The following is a 20980-nucleotide window of genomic DNA, read 5'->3' on the forward strand; positions in this document are numbered from 1 at the left end:
CGTATGGTAGTTCTATGTTTAACTTTTTAAGGAGCCCCCATCCCATTTTCCATAGTGGCTTCACCAATTTACATTCCCACCATTCTTAGGTGACAAGGAGAGGCATTTTGCCATACTGGATTTCTGCTGTCATCTGTCTAAAGTCCACAAACATGACGGCAAAGATGAAGTTATCAAAAACATGCCTTTGAAGAAGATGGTGGAGAGAATTCGAATTCACAAGTTCCAGATTCTAAATAACAAGGTAATCACTACCTTGGACAAGTACTTGAAACTGAGCAATGGGGAGAATGTGGCCTTTGAGTATGTTCACCTCTCTCAGTCACCCACCCATCAGTCCCTGGTCATCAGTTAAAAGCATGTATATCACCTGTTTTGAAGAATCCATTACCAACTACATTTATTAAATATAAGGGAATGTTTTTCTTTCTATAAATTGTTTAGTGAGATTTTTAGGGACTATTTTCAGTATTCTGGTGCCAGTTAAAGTGGGATGCTTTTGAATCTAAAAACTTAATTTTATAAAGTTGACTTTCCTAGATTAAAATTGTATATGCTTTTGATAATTGGAAATTCTGAGAATATTCAGAAGACTAAGATCATGGCATCTGGTCCCATCACTTCATGGCAAATAGATGAGGAAACAATGGAAACAGTGACAGACTATTTTGGAGGGCTCTAAAATCACTGCAGATGGTGACTGCGGCCATGAAATTAAAAGACACTTGCTCCTTGGAAGAAAAGTTATGATCAACCTAGACACCATATTAAAAAGCAGAGACATTACTTTGCCAACAAAAGTCCATCTAGTCAAAGCTATGGTTTTCCCAGTAGTCATGTATGGATGTGAGAGTTGGACTATAAAGAAAGCTGAACACCAAAGAATTGATGCTTTTGAACTGTGGTGTTGGAGAAGACTCTTGAGAGTCCCTTGGTCTGCAAGGAGATCCAACCAGTCAATCCTAAAGGAAATCAGTCCTGAATATTCATTAGAAGGACTGATGCTGAAGCTGAAACTCCAATACTTTGGCCACCTGCTGCGAAAAACTGACTCATTTGAAAAGACCCTGATGCTTCCAAAGATTAAAGGCAGGAGGAGAAAGGGATGACAGAGGATGAGATGGTTGGATAGCATCACCGACTCAATGGACATGAGTTTGAGTAAACTCTGGGAGTTGGTGATGGACAAGGAGGCCTGGTGTGCTGCAGTCCATGGGGTCTCAAAGAGTCGGACATGACTGAGCAACTGAACGGAACTGAGAATATTGGCTGCTAATTGTTGCCCTCACATTCTTACAGAATTATTTTCCATTTTCCTCTGAAATATTCCAACAGCTAGCTGTGTCATAAGATACTGCTGAAATCATCCAGTTATCCTTTGGCAAAGGATCAGTAATGTTTAGAGAAAGATTTGTGGACTTAAACAAGAAACTTTATGCCAGTGGATTGATTTAGAATCCTTTACCGATTAGCATTAATCGTAATGATTAAGTATTTAGCTTTTGTTTATGGATTTTTCTGATGGTGTTTTGTGAATAACCTTAGCTAAGTAATTCTTCCTTCCCCTTTTGTGTGTCAGTGTTTCAGAAAATAGTGAACTTGATTCCTCTGCCATCCCTAAATCCAGTTGTGACAAAATCTAATTTGTGGGCTGTGATTTAAAGGTTACAGAAATAAAACTGCTGCTGCTGCTAAGTCACTTCAGTCGTGTCCAACTCTGTGCGACCCCATAGACGGCAGCCCACCAGGCTCGTCCGTCCCTGGGATTCTCCAGGCAAGAGTACTGGAGTGGGGTGCTATTGCCTTCTCCCGAAATAAAACTAATGAAACCTAAAAAGTAAAAAAAAATTTCCCCTATCTTCTTTTTAATGACTATCTAGTATTTCATTGTAAGGATGTATTGTAACGTATTTAACTAGTTCCTAGTCCCAACGTTTCATTGCTACATTTTTAATTGCATTTTTAATTTTAATTACATTTTAATGTACATGTAAGTACATCCCTAAGAAAACTTTCTGCAGTATAGAAGAATGAGTATATAGGATATATATATATATATATATATATATACACACACATACATATATGTATATATGGATTTCCTTGGTGGCTCAGATGGTAAAGTGTCTACCTACAATGTGGGAGACTGGGGTTTGACCCCTGGATCAGGAAGATCCCCTGGAGAAGGAAATGGCAACCCACTCCAGTATCTTGCCTGGAAAATCCCATGGACAGAGGAGCATGGTAGGCTACTGTACATGTGGTCGCAAAGAGTCAGACACAACTGAGCGACTTCACTTCACTTTACATATATATATATATATATATATATATATACACACACACATATATATATATATATACATATAGGGTATATAGGCTTCTTTACATTTTGTGCTCTGCAACAAGAGAAGCTACTGCAATGAAAGTTGCACCAACTTCCACCCCTACCAGGTGTTTCTTGGAGTGTCTGTTTCTTAGACTTTCAGCAACAATTTTCAGCAATTTTTCTATTTTTTTTCAATGTGGCTAGTATGATGGATGGAAAATCCTTTTCCCAACACCATGGCCCTCTCTGACCCTACAGTTCATCTCAGACAGTGAATAATTGCTGCAAACCTCAGGTTGTGGTAACCAGATGCCAAGATGAAATTCACTTCTTAGTCCTTCTTCAATGCACCTGTATTTGCAAAGTGTCATTTCTGTGATTCTTTTGAAAGACTAGACATGTTTTGAAATCTAAATGATCATCCTGATCTACCCTGATGGTCCAGTGGTTAAGAATTCACCTTGCAATGCAGGGTATACGGGTTCAATCCCTGGTCCAGGAAGATCCCACATGCCATGGAGCAGCTAAGCCCATGCACCACAACTACAGAGCCTACATTCTGGAACCCATAGACCACAACTACTGGGCCCACGTGCTATAAGTACGAAGCCCATACACCCTAAACCCTGTTCTCTACAACAAGAGAAGCCACTGCAATGAGAGGCCCATGCACCGCAACTAGAGAGTAGCTCCTGCTTGCCTCAACTAGAGAAAGCCTGTGTTCACTCACAAAGACCCAGCACAGCCAAAGATAAATAAATAAATATTTTTAAATGTCCTCCCTTTATAAAACCACACTTACACAGGCTGTCAGGTTGTAGCAAGCTTCTTATTAAGCTGACCTTCCAGTACTGCTACAGGGGATTGTACTCAGTGACTTGAACTTCAGCTATTTCGGGACACTATCACTGGGGAACTGAGGCTGCTTTTAAATAAGATTGAACTCTATACACTTTCACTGTATTCCTGAGAGCCTTCTTTATTGTGCGGGGCAGGGGTGGCAGGCAGAAGTGCCTATTGACATTGTTGAGGCAGGATTCAGAGGGGTTTTTCAAAGAGGCTTTTTTTAGTCTGGGCAGGGATTTGTTTCCCATGAATACAAATGGAATATAAACAGTTGGGGGTGATGCTTTTAAAAAACATTTATAAGCAGCTGGCTTAAAATTCCTCAGTACTTCTTTTCTCAGCTCTCAGCACAAGCAGCACAGGAAAGACTGAAACTAAAAAAAGCCAAATGGGCCTTCCTTTTATGTGTCCAGTCAAAAAAGGTGGTTAATAAATGAACTTCTGTCTCCATGGGTCTTCTGGCCCCTCATCCTCTCGCTTCATAGTGGAATCCAAGGAAATTGCTCTACTGAAAGAACTAGGGACTTCCCTGGGGTCCAGTGGTTAAGACTTCATGCTACCAATGCTAGGGGCACAAGTTTGATTCCTGATTGGGGAATTAAGAGCCCACACACCACCATGGTATGCCCCCCTCCCCCAAAAAAAGTTTCTGCTCAGGTGCAATATTAAAAAAAAAAAAAACAGTAGGAACTAAGAAAAAGTGCTGGCCCAAGTTCAAAAGCACAGAGAAGTGGAGAACTATTGGAGAACTGAACAAGAAGCAGTTTCAGTTGGAGAAAAGTTACCAAGCTCAGTGATGTCTTCATGGGAACAGGAAGCCTTCAGCTCTGCTCCAGCCCACAGGTGCCAAGCCAGAGGCATCTGGCCTTCTGCACATGAGAGGCCGTCACGCTGGGTGCTGAAAAGATGTCGGAGAAGCAGCTGATAGTGAATGTTTTGAAATTTGGGGGTTAAGAGGCTGTGGAAGACGACCACCCTGTTTGACTTCAGTGATCACCAGAGCGAGCAGACTCTCCTCCCCTGGAATGCATGCAGCAGAGGGCTGGGCTGTAGAGTCACATTCCAAAGATAACCACTGAGGTAGACTTTTTTGCCACATGCCATGGGGGAATCTTAGTTCCCTGACCAGGGATCAAACCTGTGCCCCCCTCAGTAGAAGTGCCGAGTCCTAACCACTGGACTACCTGGGAAGTCCATGTGCTAAGTTGCTTCAGTCGTGCCTGACTCTTTGGGACCACATGGACTGTATCCTTCCAGGCTTCTCTGTCCATGGGATTCTCTAGGCAAGAATACTGAAGTGGGTCGCAGTGCCTTCCTCCAGGGATCTTCCCGACCCAGGGATCAAACCCACGTCTCTTATGTCTCCTGCTTTGGCAGGCGGGTTCTTTACCACTAGTGCCACCTGGGAAATCCTGGGAAGTCTGTAGACATTTTTTACTCGTGGAATGGAAGCCCTTTCTGTTAAAATGTTAACCTTCAGGCAGCAGCATTAGAAGGAGACCCAGAAGGCACAGGAGTGTTGTGAGGACACAGAGAGATCTCTGGGCCCTGATAGCAAGAAGCCCCAAATCTGGCCTGAAATCCAAATGCATAGAGGGCTGGCGTGGACAGATTAATATTGCGTGATTAAGATGGTTTGGTCTTGGTAACCAGCAGGCTGGAAGCAAAGAAACCAGCTTAACTCAAAGGATGAAATAGAGCATTACAAAAGCATTTGTAAAGTATGGGGAGCAGGTTGGGGCTGGAGACTGAGTTCTTCTGTAAAGATTATGGATTGGGAAAAGTTATGAGCAGCCTCCTGCAAACTAGGTTGAAGCAGCCCTGACATACATACAGCTCAGGTGAACATTAAGGAAAAATGTCTCAGGGCTTTGAGGGTCACTTTGCCCATGACTGAGACCAGACATTACCAAAAAGGACTCATTACTGCCTTAGAGAGTTTATGAGAACAGCAAGCCAAAAACACTAACATCAAGATAATGTTTTAAAAATAGGACTTCCTTTCAAACAGCCTAGAACTGGCGTATGTTAAATATACAGATTTTAGAAGCAATAAAATAGATGCTCTCCCTTCCTCTAATAAAGGATTATCCATAACAAGGATGCAAGAAGGGAAAACAATATATATTTCAGGTTCTGCAAACAATAAAAAAGTTAAACTTTGTTGCCTTTTTGTCCATTCACCTCCCCACCCCATCCCCCAAGCTGGGGATTGCCAAGGGGACCATTTTGCAAAAAAGGAGATGGTTGGCTAAAAATAAACACACATGGCCCTCCCAAAGAACAACAAAACTCCCAGCATTATTAAATGCCTTTTAGATTTGTTTTTATTTCTCCACAGTCAAAGGGGAAGATAAATTATTTTGAGCTCAGGAAAACTCCATCTCCTGCTCCTAAGTATGGCAATCTCTGGCAAGCCTGTGGGCCCAGGAGAGGAGAATGTTCTTTGGGAGTGAACCTGCACTTGGTCATGGCACCATTTTATCCCCACTAGACTGTAGACAGTTCTAGGAAAGGGTGGTGCCTTGATGTCTCAGAAGGGAGATAGAACCAGAAGTGATGGGCTAGACTTGGGCTGACCCAAAGACTCTGTACTCTGACTAGCTATTCTAACATGTGAATCCTGAAACTGATGGTGGGGGCAGCCCTAGTGGCCCCTACTCCATTGACTTATAGCCTTGTAGGGGCTAAAGGACTGCCTTAATGACAGGTCCAAGCTCTGGGTACTTCCTAGCCCCTGCCACCCCTGCTTGGTAGATGGCAAATATCTGCAACTGGGCAGTCAAATAGATAGTATAAAATACTGACTCCTGTTCCTTTATTTAAGTTGGGGATGACTTGACTCACAAAAGCAATTATGTATGCTAATTAAAATTGTGCCTCAGAGCAGCTCAAAGGAAAGGAAAATCCCAAGTCAACGAGGCAAACTCACCTCTTCCCAAGTTTTATTAATGCTGGTTTGGAGTACATTCCTTTTGTTCTGAAGTGAGCTAAAAAAATTTGGGTAATTTTTAGCTGGTGGTGGGTATGGTAAAAGTGGAAATAAAATATAAAATTAAAATAAATAAAAGAAAATAAAAGAAATAAAATATAAAATTATTTTACTCTCATAATGGCCATTTCATTTCTGCACTGGCTGACTCTGGGGTTTGGCTAATGAATCACATGGAATGAGGTTTTACTCTGAATTCTGGAGTAGAGAAGTGAGTCCTCTTCTCCCACTGGGAGTAGTGAGGGGTAGGGGTGTGGCTCAGCTTTGGACATGGGCTGGTGGCTTCTCCCCTAGTTTCTCCCTTTACTCCCCAGGCAAGAGTTTTGTTTGTTCATGGCTTTTTGTTTGTTTGTTTAAAAAAAAAGTCTCTGTTTTCACCTGAAGGGAGAGTTGTATTAAGTAGGACTGAATTATTGACTAATGCAGATAGACTGGTGCCCCCTGCCACTGCCACTTAATTTTTCAGATTAAAAGTTTGGAAACGATTTATAGCATGTATACTGCTTAAAGTACTTTTCTAGGCTATTTAAGGGGGGGGGGTTGCTTTATATTAGCAAACTCAATGTTTCCTATTCTATTTTGCTTCGCAATCACAGGGAGAGAATGCTTGCACTTTGACACTGCTGGTATTTCAAGTATTATTTTAACATTATCCCTAGGCAGCTTCCTTAAAAAAAAAAAAAAAAAGACAACTTAATGGCTGTATTGTCACAAACATTGTCAGTCATTTCCCTTTTCCTTGGCACTGCATCTCACCGATTTGAGGTGAAAACAGGAAGGTGAAGAAAGCTTAACCCAGGTTAACAGATAAGCTTAGATGGTAACATCACCCACAGGCTACGGTTTCAGAATAGGATATCGGAAGATGACCCCCCCCACCCCACCCCGCTCAAGAACCTGTTGCCCTTGAAAAGGAGGCTGAAAGCCTATCCTCGGCCCATTTGTTCTGCAGGTCTGGGAGGAAGGCTATTACAATAGGCTTGAAAATAATTCCCCCGTGATAACAGGATGGGTTGAATACCCGGAAACCTCAGCTCCCTCAGCCCAAGTGCCAAGTCCCAGCACTGACGTCTTTAGCATTTGTGAAGTGGCTTCTGGTGGGGAACATGGGGCAACTAACTGGCACAAGTGTGTAGGCAGGGACAGGCGAAACCAAGAAAAACTGGAAGGAAAGAAGGGCGAAGAGAACTAGTGCAATTCAAGGAAGGGAGGGAGGTGCCCATGCAGGTTGGCAGAGCCACTGGGGACACCCAGGGCTACCTAATGTGAAATGGGTCAAGAAGGCCAGAGAGAGGCAAATTCATTTGGCCGAATCTTCTGTTGTCAACCTTGAAAGCCAGCAGGAAATTATTTCTTCCTCCTCCCCATCCCAGCTTCGAAGGTTGAAAAAAGTATGATTAAAATGCTAAGAGTGTTTTCCTGAGTTGTTCCACCGAGGGAGCCTCAGCCAAGCCAACTGCAAGCAATTGCAGCCTGGAATGAAAATTTCCCTTTAATGGCAGTGAGGCTGTTAGTAGGTCAACCAGCTGTATTTAGGGCCTGGCTGGTCACTTAAATACTCAAGGGAACTGTAGCAAAGGAGATAAAATACACCCAATTCATGGGAGTATGACTTTCTATCTTTAAGTGAACAGTCTGTTTTTTAACAGTGCAAGTGAATTTGTGAATTAATTTGAGTATTATGGAATGACAACACTTCAGTGCCACATATTAAAAGAACCATCTGTAGATGCATCACAAAACAATATATAGAAGTCTCTGTGATTCTGGAAATTAATTTCACTAAGATAGTTTTTTAAGTTATCTATTCTTTCTTATCATAGGTCTTTAAATAGTTTTGACTTAGGAGTGACCAGAAGGGTCTACACCATTTCAGGTGGTTCAGGCAGTAGCAAACATTCTCCCCAGATGCTGAGCAAGTAGAAATCATTTTAATCAAGAAATATAGTACCTTAAAATTTAACTCTACATGATTAAACATCTAGCAGTTGGGAAAAAGGGCAAAGCTATATTCTTGGCAACCTGAGAGTTCAGTTTTAAACTGTGCACAAAAACTTGAATACTTCATCGCTCTAAATAAATCAGTCCCTATAGTATTAAGAAGAGTAGGGTCTGGAGTAAAATTCTTAATCCTATATCTAAAGGATTTAAGAATTTGGGGGAACATCACACTAAGAATTCATGGAAATGTTTGTTTTAAACACATCCAAAAAGTAATGAAAAATGGTAGGAAATTAACAGAGTTTTTATAGGATCTACTTGGAGGTGAAGTCAGAACTATAAGGTATTTGAGCCACCCTGTTCTGGTGCAGTAACATTTAGAAATTGAGACCAAACCCAGAAGATGGGAATCCATTTCCAGTGTAAAGAAAGGGCCTGGTGGGGTTGCTGCCTGTGCCCTGCCTGGCTTAGCAGGACTTCAGAACTGTTCTTCAAAGACCCCAGAAGCAGTAATAGATCTTTGAGGGCACCTATCTCTTCTCTATGGATTTCCTAGGTAGCGCAGTGGTAAAGAATCCGCCTGCCAATGCAGGAGATGCAGGAAATGTGGGTTCGATCCCTGAGTCAGGAAGATCCCCTGGAGTAGGAAATGGCAACCCACTCTAGTATTCTTTCCTGGAGAATCCCATGGGCCGAGGAGCCTGGTGGGCTACAGAGTTGCAGAGTCAGACACAACTGAGCACACACACACACGTCTCTCTCTCCTCCCACCTTGTAATGCTGGGCGATGTTATAAAAAATCTGAACTTATGAAAAGCAGCTTTTCAGGCAGATTTTTTTTAAAAATCTTTAAATAAGGTTTTTAATAAAAGGATTTAAAGAGTACTTATGGGTCTGGAGGTTGGACTGATAGCATCTCTATAAATGTCTGTTGAGACATGGGATCTGATCAGGCAACATTTAGCACTTGGTTGGTTATAGACAGACAGCCACCCTGAGTTACTGCCAGGTTGTTCTCAGATCTTTAAAATGACCCCAATGGAGAGCTAAACTCATTGAATAAAGAGTGATTGCAGAAAGCTTTTTATTTTGAAATAAGTATAGATTCATGGAAAGTTGCAAAAATAGTACAGAGAGATAGAGTGTACCCTTCACCCAGCTTTTCCCAAAGGTAATGTCTTACACATCTTAGATGTAGATCAATATCAACACTAGGAGATTTACATTGGTACAATCTACAGGCCTTAGTCAGTTTTCAACAGTTTTTACATTCACTCATTTTGTGTGTATTTATGTGTATAGATTTGTCCAATTTTATCACATATGTGTAAATACTATCACAATCAAGATACAGAATGGTTCCATCAGCAAAAAGAAACTCTCTTATGCTACCCATTTATAGTCACATACCTCACCTTACTTTCCCTGGCAAACACTAATCTGTTCCCCATCTCTGCAAATGTATTATTTCAAGAATGTTATAATATATAATATTGTATGATTATAATATATATAATCACATATATTCATGATATATAATACTCATAAATATACATAATATTCATTATATAAACATATATTAAATGATTATAATTATATATTATATATAAATATATTAACATATAATATTATTATATGTTAATATATAATATAATTATTGTATATATTATATAATATATAAATATATTATACAGCTATAATTATATATTATGTATAATTATATAATATATAATATACATTGTATAAATATAATATACATAATTATATAATGTATAATATAATATACATTATATTATAATCACATAATATATAACCTTTTGAGATTGTCTGTTTTCATTGAGCATAATTCTCTAGAGATCTATCCAGGTTTTTGCATGTTATCAATGTGCTAAGTCACTTCAGTCATGTCTGATTCTTGTGACCCTATGGACTGTAGCCTGCCAGGCTCCTCTGTCCATGGGATTCTCCAGGCAAGAATGCTAGAGTGGGTTGCCATGCCCTCCTCCAGGGGAATCTTCCCCACCCAGGGATTGAACCTGTGTCTCCTGTTGCTCCTACACTGCAGCCAATTTTTTTTTTTTTTTAGGGAACTATTTGATTTAAAAAAAATTAATTTATCTATTTTAATTTGAGGCTAATTACAATATTGTGGTGGGTTTTGCCATACATCGACATGAATCAGCCATGGGTGTACATGTGTCACACCATCCTGAACCCCCTTCCACTTCCCTCCACACCCCATCCCTCTGGGTTGTCCTAGAGCACTGGCTTTGAGTGCCCTGCTTCATGCATCAAACTTGCACTGGTCATTTGTTTCACATATGGTAGTATACATGTTTCAATGCTATTCTCTCAAATCATTCCACCCTCACCTTCTCCCACAGAGTCCAAAAGTCTGTTCTTTACATCTGTGTCTCTCTTGCTGTCTTGCATATAGGTTCATCGTTATCATCTTTCTAAATTCCATATATATATGCATTAATATACTGTATTGGTGTTTTTCCTTCTAACTTACTTTACTCTGTATAATAGGCTCCAGTTTCATCCACCTCATTAGAACTCACTCAAATGTGTTCTTTTTTATAGCTGAGTGATATTCCATTGTGTATATGTACCACAGCTTTCTTATCCATTCGTCTGCCAATGGACATCTAGGTTACTTCCATGTCCTAGCTATTGTAAACAGTGCTGGGATGAACACTGGGGTACACGTGTCTCTTTCAAGTCTAATTTCCTCAGTGTGTATGCCGAGCAGTGGGATTGCTGTGTCATATGGCAGTTCTATTTCCAGTTTTTAAAGGAATCTCCACACTGTTCTCCATAGTAGCTGTACCAGTTTGCATTCCCACCAACAGTGTAAGAGGGTTCCCTTTCCTCCACACCCTCTCCAGCATTTATTGTCTGTAGGCTTTTTGATGGCAGCCATTCTGACTGGAATGAGATGGTACTTCATTGTGGTTTTGATTTCCATCTCTCTGATAATAAATGATGTTGAGCATCTTTTCATGTGTTTGTTAGCCATCTGTATGTCTTCTTTGGAGAAATGTCTGTTTAGTTCTTTGAGCCATTTTTTGATTGGGTCATTTATTTTTCTAGTATTGAGTGCAGCTGAATTTTTTACTGCTGAACCATTGATTCATTCCTTTTCATTGGTGAGTAGTGTTCCATAATATGAATGTACCACAATTTGTTTAACCATTAACCCATTTGAAGGACATTTGGATTGTTTGCAGTTTGGGACTATTACAGATAAAGCTGCTATGAATATTTGTGTATAGGTTTTTATGTGGATGTAAAATTTCATTTCTCTGTGATGAAAGCCCAGAAGTGCAATTGCTGGATTGTGTGGTATATGTATGTTTAGTTTTATAAGAAACTACCAAAAAGAATATGAAACTACCAAACTGTCTTTCAGGGTGGCTGTACCATTTTACATTCCCATCAGCAATCTTCGAGAGGGAAATTTGTTGCAGCCTCATCAGCATTTGGTATTTGTCTTGTCACTATGTTGCATTTTAGCTGTTCTAATAGGTATGAAGTAGTATGTCAGGGTGGTTTTAATTTCTGTTTTCCTAGTGGCTAGCGATGCTGAACATCTTTTTCATGTGCTTATTTGCCATCCATGTATGCTCTTTGGAAAAATGTTGATTCAGATGTTTTGCCCATTTACTAACTGGATTGTTTTTTACTCTTGAATTTTGAGAGTCATTTGTATATTCTAGATAAAAGGCCTTTGTCAGATATGTGGTTGCAAATATTTTCTCTCAGACTGTATCTTTTTTTTTTTAATCTTCTTAACCAGATCTTTTGCAAGAGCAGAAGTTAAAAAATTTTGATGAGATCCAATTTATCATTTTTTCTTTTGTGTATTGTGCATTTGACGTAATGTCTAAGAACTCTGCCTAGCCCTGGGGCCCTGAGGATTTCCTCCTGTTTTCTTGTGTGAGTTTTATATATTTTTTATTTTGCCATTCCTCATAAATTTTAGGATAAGCTTATCTATATCAACATTTAATTCTGATTTATTTTGAGTTAATTTTTGTATAAAGTATGATGTTCAAGTCAAGGTTTTTTTGTTATTTTGTTTTGCCTATGGATGTCTAAGTGCTTTTGCACCATTTGTTGTAAAGACTGTCTTTCCTTCAATGAATTGCTTTTGCACTTTTGTCAAAATTTAGTTGGCCATACACATATATATGTCTGTGTATGGGCTTTTTTTCCCTCACTGAACTATCTGGCCCTCACCAGCATTACATGTGATTAATATAGTTAAATATAGCTTAGTATTGAATAGAGTGATTATTCCTACTTTGCTAGCTTGCTAAGTCACTTCAGTTGTGTCTGACTCTGCAACCCTATGGACTGGAGCCTGCCAGGCTCCTCTGTCCATGGGACTCTCCAGGCAAGGATGCTGGAGTGGGTTGCTGTGACCACCTCCAGGGGATCTTCCTGACACAGGGATTGAACCCATGTTTCTTACATCTACCTGCATTGACAGGTGGGTTCTTTACTGTTAGCACCACCTGGGAAGCCCTATTCCTACTTTATTCTTTTCCAAAAAGGTTTTAGCTATTCTGATTTCTTTGCCTTTCCATGTAAATTTTAGAATAAGCTTCTCTATATGTGTAAAAGTCATTGATAGAATTTGATAGGAATATTATTAAACCTATAAATCAATTTCAGGAAAAACGACATCTTTACTTGAATCTTCCAATCCACAAACATAGTTATATATCTCTATTGATTTAGATCTTGTTTGATTTCTTTTCTTGGTGTTTTGTAGTTTTTAGCATACAAGTCCTTTAGTTCTTTGGTTAGATTTATACCTAAGTATTTAATTTGAATGATTATAAATGAGTGTTAAAATTTGCTCTAAAAATGTTCTTTTCTAGTATATATAAATACAATTGATTTTTTAATATTGAGTTTGTAACCTGCAAATTTGCTGAATTCATTAGTTCAGGAGTTTGTTTTGTTCATTCCTTGGAATTTTCTATGTACATAATCATATAATCACAAATAGGGGCAGTTTTATTCCTTTCCAAAAATATGTTTTTTCTTTTTCTTGCCTTATTTAATTGGCTAGAACGTCTAGCATTATGTTGAATATGCATGTTAAGTGCAGATCCCTTTGTGTTCTTCCCAATCTTAAGGGGAAAATATTCAATTTTTCCCTATAAGTAATGAGGTTAGATGCAGGTTTATGTAGATCTAAAAAAAAATTAAGTTGAGGAAGTTCTCTATCTGTAGTTTGCTGAGAATTTTTTTTTTAATTTTATTTTATTTTTAAACTTTACATAACTGTATTAGTTTTGCCAAATATCAAAATGAATCCGCCACAGGTATACATGTGTTCCCCATCCTGAACCCTTCTCCCTCCTCCCTCCCCATTCCATCCCTCTGGGTCGTCCCAGTGCACCAGCCCCAAGCATCCAGTATTGTGCATCGAACCTGGACTGGCAACTCGTTTCATACATGATATTTTACATGTTTCAATGCCATTCTCCCAAATCTTCCCACCCTCTCCCTCTCTCACAGAGTCCATAAGACTGTTCTATACATCAGTGTCTCTTTTGCTGTCTCGTACACAGGGTTATTGTTACCATCTTTCTAAATTCCATATATATGCGTTAGTATACTGTATTGGTGTTTTTCTTTCTGGCTTACTTCACTCTGTATAATAGGCTCCAGTTTCATCCACCTCATTAGAACTGATTCAAATGTATTCTTTTTAAAGGGTGTTAAATTTAGTCAATGTGTTAAATTTGTAAGTTTCTTGAGGTGGGTGCTCTGATTATTGGTTTGAGACCTTTCCTTTTATCTAATATAAGCATCTAATACTGTAAATTTCCCTCTCAGTACTGCTTTGGCATGTGTCACAAATTTTAGTGTGTTGCATTTTCATTTAATATATTTTTGTTAACTTCCCATGGACTATTTAGAAATATATTCCTTAATTTCCAAACGTCTGAAGAATTTCCCCCTATATTTCTGCTATAGATTTCTAGTTTGATTGCATCAGGATTAGAGAACACACTCTGTATTGTTATTTCAGTTCCTTTCAATTTGTTCAGGTTTGTTTTATGAACCAGGATATGGTTTGTGTACAGAATGTTTCATATATGTTTAAAAAGAATTTCATATATAATTTGATATACATTTAAGAAGAACAATGTTTCTACTGTTATTAGGTGGAATGGTGTATAAATGTCAATTTAAACGTTTGATTGATAGTATTGCTTTGTCCTTTTCTATCATTGTTTATTTTCTGTGCAGTAATTCTATCAATTGCTCAGAAAGAGGTATTGAAGTTTCTAACTGTAAATTTGGATATGTCTATTTCTCCTTTCTATTTCAGTTTTTGCTTCAAGGAATTTTAAGTTCTGTTCTTTGCTATACACATACACATTTGGGGTTGCTATCATCTTCTTGGTGGGTTGAACATTTTACTAAGGTCTATTTTATCTAATATTAATAAAGCTACTCATTTCTTTTAATTAATATTTGTATGGTTATATTTTTCATCCTTTTACTTTCAATCTACTATATCATTTGAAATGAATTTTATATATATATATATATATATATATTTTATATGAGCATATAGATGGATCATGTTTTTAAAACCATTCTGTTGGTCTTTTTGTATACCATATTTGTGGGGTTTGACCATTTATATTTAATGTAATTATTGATAGTATAGGGCTTATATTTTCCAGATTCTTTTTCTTTATCATATCAGATCAGATCAGTCGCTCAGTTGTGTCTGACTCTTTGCAACCCCATGAATCGCAGCACGCCAGGCCTCCCTGTCCATCACCAACTCCTGGAGTTCACTCAGACGCATGTCCATCGAGTCAGTGATGCCATCCAGCCATCTCATCCTCTGTTGTCCCCTTCTCCTCTTGCCCCCAATCCCTCCCAGCATCAGAGTCTTTTCCAATGAGTCAACTCTTCGCATGAGGTGGCCAAAGTACTGGAGTTTCAGCTTTAGCATCATTCCTTCCAAAGAAATCCCAGGACTGATCTCCTTTAGAATGGTTATTATAAAATATTTAATTCCCTGTGCTATATAGTAGGTCCTTGTTGATTATTTTATATATAGTACTGTGTATAAATCAACTTCCTGATTTATCCCTCCCCTACCCCTTCTGTTTCCCCTTTGGTAACCATAAGCTTGTTTTCTATGTCTGTGGGTCTATTTGTATGTTATTTTTTTTTTTTAGATTCCACATATAAGTGATATCATGTGATATTTGTCTTTCTTAGGCTTATTTCACTTAGTATGAAAATCTCTAGGTTCATCCATGTTATTGCAAATGGTATTATTTCATCCTTTTTTATGGCTGAGTAATATTCCAGTGTGTGTGTGTGTGTGTGTGTGTGTGTGTGTGTGTGTGTGTGTGTATACACCACATCTTCTTTAGCCATTCATCTGTCAATGGACTTTTAGGTTGCTTCCATGTCTTGGCTATTGTAAATAATGCTGTATTGAACACTGGATCTTTTTAAATTATAGTTTTCTCTGGATATATGCCCAGGAGTGGGATTACAGGATTATATGATAACTCTATTTTTAGTTTTTTTAAGGAACCTCCATACTATTATTCATAGTGGCTGTACCAATTACATTCCCACCAACAAGATAGGAGAGTTCCCTTTTTTCCATATCCTCTTCAGATTTTATTATTTGTACTTTTTGATGATGGCCATTTTGACCATAGTGAGATGATACCTCATTGTAGTTTTGATTTGCATTTCGCTAATAATTAGTGATGTTGAGCATTTTTTCATGTGCCTGTTGGCCATTATATATCTTCTTTGGAGAAATGTCTATTTAGATCTGCTAATTTTTTTGATTGGGTTGTTTGATTTTTTGATATTGAGCTATATGGGCTGTCTGTATATTTTGGAAATTAATCCCTTGTCAGTCACATCATTTACAAATATTTTCTCCCATTCTGTTGGATGTCTTTTTGTTTTGTTTATGGTTTGCTTTGCTGTGCAAAAGTGGCTTGTTTAGATTACACCTATGTAACTAATCATAACCTGCTGTTCTCAACATTTTACTACCTCAAGTGAAGTGTAGAAATTTTATGTCCATTTATGTTCCATTATCCTGTGCCCTTTATAATTCTCTTGCAATATTTTCTCTGTATATTGAGAACCATGTTATACAGTGTTATAATTTTTGCCTCAACTATCAAACATAATTTTTTAAACTCAAAAGAATAGTCTATTAAATTTACTTGTATTTTATCCTCTTCTTTCTTCATTTTGATGTTTCAAGTTCCTTCTTTTATCATTTCCTTTCTGCTGGAAGAACTTCCTTTTGCAGTTCTGTTGGCAACAAAATCTAGTTTCCTTCATCTGAGAGTGTCTTTATTTCACCTTCATTTCTGAAGGATATCATGAAATATAGAAGTCTGAGTTGACAATTATGTTCTTTCAGCTCTTTAACAATGTGCCACTTCCTTCTGACTGCCATGGTTTCAGATATGAAATCCACTGACATTCATATCATTGTTTCCATAAATTAGGCATCATTTCTCTCTAGTTGTTTTCAAAATGTTTTTGTCTTTACTTTCCTGAAATTTGATTATGTGTATTTTGGTGTAGATTTCTTTGGGGTTTTGTTGGGGGTTCACCCAGTCTCTTGAATCTGTAGTTTAATGTCTTTTGCCAAATATGGGAAATTTTTAGCCATATTTATCAAGTGCTTTTTCAGCCTCAATCTCTTTTTCCCTCTCTTTTTAGAAACTTTAGGGAGGGAGGAGGGTTCAGGATGGGGAACACATGTATACCTGTGGCGGATTCATTTTGATATTTGGCAAAACTAATACAGTTATGTAAAGTTTAAAAATAAAATAAAATTTAAAAAAAATAATAAAAAAAAATGAACAGTAGATAACTTATTGTAATACCACAGGTTTCTGATGCTCTGTTCACCTCTTCTCACTCTATTGACTCTCTTTTGTTCAGATTGGATAGTTTCTATAGTTATGTTTTCAGATTCTCTAATTCTTTATCTGTCATCTCTATTCTACAACTGGGACCATCCAGTGAGCTTTTAAATTTTTATTTATTTATCTTTGGCTCTGTTGGGCCTTTGTTGCTGTTTGAGGGCTTTCTCTAGTTATGGTGAGTGGGAGCTTCTCTAGTTTCAGTGTGCAGGCTTCTGATTGCTGTGGCTTCTCCTGGTGCAGAACATAGGCTATAGCGTGCACTGGCTTCAGTAGTTGCAGCATGCAGGCTCAGTAGTTGCATGTCCTGGGCTCCAGAGCATGGGCTCAGTAGTTGTGGCTCCTGGACTATTGTCTCATGGCATGTGGGAACTTCCTAGACCATGGATTGAACCTGTGTCCCTTACATTATCAGGCAGATTCTTAACCATGGGGCCACCAGAGAAACCCTAAAATTTCGGTTATTGTATTTTACAGTTCTAAATTTTCCATTTTGTCCTTTTTTCATTTTTGTTTTATATTTCTTTACCAGGAATTTTTTTTCAAGTTGTGCTTATTTGGAAGTACTTTTATGATGGTGGCTTAAAATCCTTCTTGGAAAATTTCAGTATCCATGTCATTTCAGTGTTGGCATCTGTCAGGTGTCTTTTCTCAATTAAGTCAAAATCTCCCTGGCTCTTGGTGGTTTTTATTGTATCCTGAACATTATCTGTATATTTGAATATGTTATGAATCTCTGAATTTTATTTAAGTCTTCTATTTTAGCAGGCCTCCACTGACAGTGCACAGGTAGAAGGGGTGCATCACCTGGTTATTGCCAGGTGGGTGGGGTAGTCCAGAAGCCCGGGCTTCCCACCAGGCCTCTGCTGACAGGAATGTGTGCACGCATGCTAAGTCACTTAGTCATGTCCAACTCTCTGCAACTCCATGACTGTAGCCTGCTAGGCTCCTTTGTCCATGGAATTCTCCAAGCAAGAATATTTGCCATGCCCTCTTCTAGATCTCCCCAACCCGGGGATTGAACCTGGGTTTCCCACATTGCAAGCAGATTCTTTACCATCTGAACCACTAGGGAAGCCCTCTACTGACAGGAGGGTTTTTTTTTTGTTTGTTTGTTTTTTCTGAGGTGGTTGGGTTTTGTCTTTCTAGACTGACCCGCTCCCTCTCCTTTGGCTAGAGAAAACAGGCTTTTCATGGGGCCTTTATGGTCTATGGCCATTGACATTTCTGGTCTGTTGGATTCTTCAGCACCCATTTTAGGATATAGAGGAGGCAAAAAGAAAACCCAGGCAACTCATGGCTGTGTTGTTCCACAATTGCCAACATCCCTAATCAGTCTACCTTCTTTTCCCTTTCTTTCAGAGTCTTTTCTTTATTTTATAAATCATGTTTGGGAAGAATTTTAGTTATACTTTGTGGGAGGAATAAGGAGAAATGCATCTATTCTATCTCACCTAGAACCATAGTCAGCCCATCTGGAGACTGGTTTTTATTAAACTTAATTATACTGAAATTTGACATGCTGGGGCTTTCTTTATGTAAATAACCTGTACTAACAGAATGCTAAGGGTCATTAGGCCTCAAGGCATTTATGAAATCAGCTCTTTCCTAATGCTTAGTATGATTTTTTATTGTACATTTTTAATCATCTTGAAAGTGCTTCTTATCCAAACACTGCATCAGTAGTTTTATTAAGTTTCATCACATTAGAAAATAACATCAATGGCATTACTTCATTCTTTTTAATGGTTGAGTGATATTGCATTTTATATATGTACCATATCTTCTTAATGCCATTTGCAACAACATGGATGGACCTAAGGATTGTCATACTGATCAAAATAAGACAGAGAAGGAGAAATATCATATGACACCCCTTGTATGTGGAGTCTAAAAAGAAATGATACAAGTGAACTTATAAAACAGAAAGAGACTCACAGACTTAGAGAATGAACTTATGGTTGCCAGGAGGAAGGATGGGGAGAAGGGATAGTTAGGGTTTTTGAGGTGGACATGTACACACTGCTATATTTAAATGGATAACCAACAAGGACCTACTATATAACACATGGAACTTTGCTGAATGTTATGTGGCAACCCAGCTGCATGGGGAGTTTGGGCAAGAATGGATACATGTATATGTATAGCTGAGTCCCTTTGCTGTTCACCTGAAACTATCACAGTGTTGTTAATAGGCTTTATCCCAAAACAATAAAAATTAAAAAGAATGTCAAATTTGGCACATATCCAGGATCAGAGGAAGAATCACAGGAAAGCCAGAAACTGGTGGCAGAACATGTTCATGCTGCTCCCATAAAGTGATACAGCACTGTGTTTTAGTGAAAGGAAAAAAGCCCAGATCCCACAAAGGTAGGAAGCTGGACATGTTGCTTACATACAGCCTCAGTTTTACACAACAGCTGATAGTGGTTGGAATGATTGACTTCACACATGAACTGGTACACAAGTGAAAGATGGATGGTTACATAAAGAAAGTGAGGTCGCTCAGTCATGTCCAACTCTTTGTGACCCCATGGACTGTAGCCTACCAAGCTCCTCTGTGGAATTTTCCAGGCAAGAGTACTGGACTGGGTTACCATTTCCTTCTCCAGGGGACCTTCCTGACCCAGGGATCGAACCTGGGTCTCCCACATTGCAGGCAGACACTTTACCTTCTGAGCCACCAGGGAAGCCCTGGATGGTTACATGGTTGGTGCCTAAAGATACAGCTTCAGTCCCAGCCCTTACCCCACTCTACCCAGCAGGTCTCAGAAAGTTCTCCTCAACAAGCACTCCACAGCAGCAGCTGCAGAAAGCACAGTCACACTAGAAGAGGAGCCCCCATCTTTTTCCTGTCTATCCTCCCCAAACACCTTTTGGGTCACGAGCAGAAATTATAAATACTGATTCTGTATGGATTTACAGCATTTGATAATGCAGCTTAGGTAAGGAAGATTACAGGTTTCATATTTAAGAGGCCTTATATTGTCAAAGTTCAACAGGCTTTCCATCTGTGGATTTCTGTATTCTGAAGTTCAAACATCCTTTGTTTCTTTCCTTCCAGGTCAGTCACCATAAACCGGGACACTCAGCATGTGGTCCCAGCGTTAGAAGAAGCCACGCTGTGGGGGCAATCTATCACACTGTCAGAGACTGGGGCTTGACTTGGTACCAACTGCTGTGCAGTTGGAACAGGAATATCATGAGCTGTTAAATAATGACTGACACATTGGTTGAAATGAAGTTTCCAGTAAGGAAGTGACAGTGCAATGCAGATAATTATGGCAATAAAATAGGAAGAGCTTTAGTTCCCAGCCTGACCCTGCCTCTGTTGGAGTCAATTCAACAAGGCATTCTCAGAACAAAGAAAAGACGTGATTTGGTACCATTTCCCATCAGCAGGTGCCTGGACAAAACATCAATGTGAAGACGGACCAAGTGCAGTCCTGTGTATCTTGATTAAATTACTTAATATTAAATAAAAGATCTGGGTGGTGTATTTTAAAATCTGACTCATCCAGCTCTTCTTCAAATAGCTCCCCTGGCCCCCACCCCTAAATGGATTTTTTAAAAGTAATTTCCTGGGGTGGGAGAACCCTAATGAACTGAAGGAAATGTTTGCTTTTAAATTGTTCTATCTGATGTTTTTGTAATTATACTATTAAATGATTCTGGAGTCACTCTGTTAATGACAAGATTTGTTTTTGCTTTATTTTTCTAGGGAGCAGATTTTATGATATAGTTCAATTGCACGATTTAAGGAGCAGTTAGTCTACATATAGAGGAATACAAGGACTATGAGAGAAACTGTAGGAAGCTCAAGAATCTTAGCAATTCGCCAACACTCAAAGCCTGTTAAAGATGTTTGCAGGCTGGGAGAAGTCACAGGTTTCAAGTGTTTATTTCAAC

At 38.7% G+C, this 20980-nt stretch overlaps 1 protein-coding gene across 9 annotated transcripts in view; it reads left to right on the forward strand.

Annotated features, from left to right (window-relative positions):
• CHST7 (carbohydrate sulfotransferase 7) overlaps positions 1-20980 on the forward strand; it is a 77674-nt gene that overhangs the window by 6714 nt on the left and 49980 nt on the right. For 3 of the 9 annotated variants that reach the window (XR_008708570.1, XR_008708572.1, XR_008708571.1), the window contains 2 exons: positions 90-244; positions 20136-20764. The exons of 2 other annotated variants lie outside the window; for them this stretch is intronic. The gene's annotated coding sequence lies outside the window, so the exon portion shown is untranslated. Of the gene's footprint in view, positions 1-89; positions 245-11204; positions 11261-20135; positions 20765-20980 lie in introns of those variants that run through there. 4 more of the 9 variants (XR_008708573.1, XR_008708574.1, XM_055564966.1 and 1 more) reach the window with 2 other exon arrangements.

This window comes from Bubalus kerabau, chromosome X (genome assembly GCF_029407905.1).
Source record: "Bubalus kerabau isolate K-KA32 ecotype Philippines breed swamp buffalo chromosome X, PCC_UOA_SB_1v2, whole genome shotgun sequence".
Classification (NCBI taxonomy): Eukaryota; Metazoa; Chordata; class Mammalia; order Artiodactyla; family Bovidae; genus Bubalus; species Bubalus kerabau.